The 2,306-nt window shown below is 41.4% G+C and overlaps 1 non-coding gene across 1 annotated transcript; it reads left to right on the plus strand.

Moving 5' to 3' along the window:
* The first annotated feature begins 1,861 nt into the window (after positions 1-1,861).
* LOC120105041 (small nucleolar RNA R71) lies at positions 1,862-1,967 on the plus strand. The gene has a single exon (XR_005507420.2). It is a non-coding gene; the product is annotated as a small nucleolar RNA R71 (small nucleolar RNA).
* Positions 1,968-2,306: the final 339 nt, after the last annotated feature.

The following is a 2,306-nucleotide window of genomic DNA, read 5'->3' on the forward strand; positions in this document are numbered from 1 at the left end:
AAACCTAACATTGTCCTCAATGTTAAGAAATAATCTAAGAGAATTGGGTTGCCTCCCAACAAGCGCTAAGTTTATTGTCTTCAGCCAGACATAGTGAGATAGTTTTTGCATCTCCTTCTATGAGGTCATCTATTTTGTCTATCATAAAACACTCAATTTCCCTTGCGGGTTGGTCGGCCGCATTGAACACATTTAATTTTACCTTCATATTCCCAAATGATATGTTCATTACCCCTGTTCTACAATTGATGCACGCATTGGCTGTTGCTAAAAAGGGCCGCCCAAGGATAACGGGGATTTGTTTATTAGGATTGGGCTCATGTTCCATATCAAGGACAATGAAATCTACTGGAAAATAGAATTTATCTACCTTGACAAGAACATCTTCAATTATCCCACGTGGTGTTTTTACAGATCGATCAGCCAATTGAAGGGATACCGAGGTTGGTTTTAACTCACCTAAACCAAGTTTCTCGAAACTGAATAAGGTAAAAGGTTGACACTTGCCCCTAGATCTAAGAGTGCTCGATCAATGAAATTATTTCCTAAGACACAGGAGATGGTGGGAGCACCAGGATCTTTGAATTTTGGAGGGGTGTTGTGTTGGAGAATAGAACTCACTTGCTCAGTTAGGAAGACCTTTTTAGGCACATGTGTCCTAGATTTTCGCTTTTGTGTACAAAGGTCTTTGAGAAATTTGGCATAGGAGGGAACTTGTCTGATGGCATCAAGGAGTGGGAGGTTGATTTTAACTTGTTTGAAGACCTCCATCATCTCTTCTAATGAAGTTCCCTTTTTGCCAAATGGAGAGGGTGAAGTAAGAGCTTCAGGAAATGGGGCCTTTGGGATGTGAGTTTTGGCAGAAGATGGACTAGCCGAAGAAGAAGAAGAAGGTTTTAGATTTTCATTTGACACATTTCTATCCTCTTCTTCACCTTCCTTATTGTTGTCCTCCCCAATCTTATTGTCTATTATACGTCCACTCCTTAGGGTAGTCAAAGCATTGGCTTGTTCATGATGAATTGCATTTAGTTGATTTTCTTGAGCCATGTATTGTCCCCTAGGATTACTTAGTGGTTGGCTTGGAAGCTTTCCTTCCTCTCGCTTGTTTAGTGCATTAGCTAGTTGACCCATTTGGGATTCTAGCTTGGCGATTGATTGCGTATGAGAGTGCACTAATTGTGTAATGGTTTCCAAACCTTGAAGGGCGTTCAACACTTTCTCCTCAAAGGCTGTGTTTCTTTGGGGTGGAGGAGTGTGTTGAAATTGAGTCGAGGGACGGTAGGGATGAATATTTTGTGGGGTTGGAAAATTCTGAGGGTTTGGGAAGTTTTGGGAATAAGGTTGGGCAGTATTCGAAGCTTGCTGCTTCCAAGAAAAGTTTGGATGATTTCGCCATCCCGGGTTATATGTATTGGAAAATGGGTCATTACCCGGTCTAGGCAGTGTTTGAGCAGCATTGATGTGTTCTTGCACGAGTTCGGGGAATTGGGGCGCTAAAGGGCACTCATGAATAGGGTGGGATGGGCTAGAACAAATAGTACACACTTGTGCTTGGGAAGAGTTCATGTAATGCCCACCTATCATCAGTTGGTCAATCTTATGGGACAATGCATCTACCTTGCTAGACAGGTCCATAGAATGACTTATTTCACAAATGGTCCCTTTTCTTTGAGAACTCGGGGGTGCTTGACGAGAACATGAAGCATGGTGGAGGGAGTTTTCATTAAGATTTTCAAATAATTTCCATGCTTCATGCTCATTTTGAAGCATAAAAGTGCCCCCGCATGCAGCATCGATCATCTGACGGTTTCGTTCTGTCAATCCGTCATAAAAACATTGCACTAGTTGCCACTTAGGTATTTGATGATGAGGGCATTTACGGATTAGGTCCCTAAATCTCTCCCAAGTTTCATAAAATTCTTCTCCCTCAGTTTGGGAGAAGCTTGTAATGGCACGTCTAAACTGGTTCGTTCTTCCTATGGGAAAGTATTTTTTAAGAAATTCTTGTTGCATTTGATCCCAAGAACGAATTGAGTTAGCTTCTAAAGAATTCAACCATTGTTTGGCTCTATCTTTAAGGGAGAAGGGAAATAACCTAAGTTTCAGGGCATCATCAGTGAAGTTCTGAATCTTGACAGTGGTGCAAATCTCAAGGAATTCATCTAGGTGTTTATATGGATCTTCATTGGTGAGCCCATAAAAAGATGGAAGCATTTGGATCACACTAGACTTTATTTCATATTGTACAGCTGCTACCTCAGGTAATCGAATGCAAGATGGGGAAGTGTAAATAGTGGGAGTAA

The sequence above is a fragment of the Phoenix dactylifera genome, chromosome 13, assembly GCF_051530095.1.
Source record: "Phoenix dactylifera cultivar Ajwa chromosome 13, Ajwa_hap1_PhDact_Kaust_v1.1, whole genome shotgun sequence".
Taxonomy (NCBI): domain Eukaryota; kingdom Viridiplantae; phylum Streptophyta; class Magnoliopsida; order Arecales; family Arecaceae; genus Phoenix; species Phoenix dactylifera.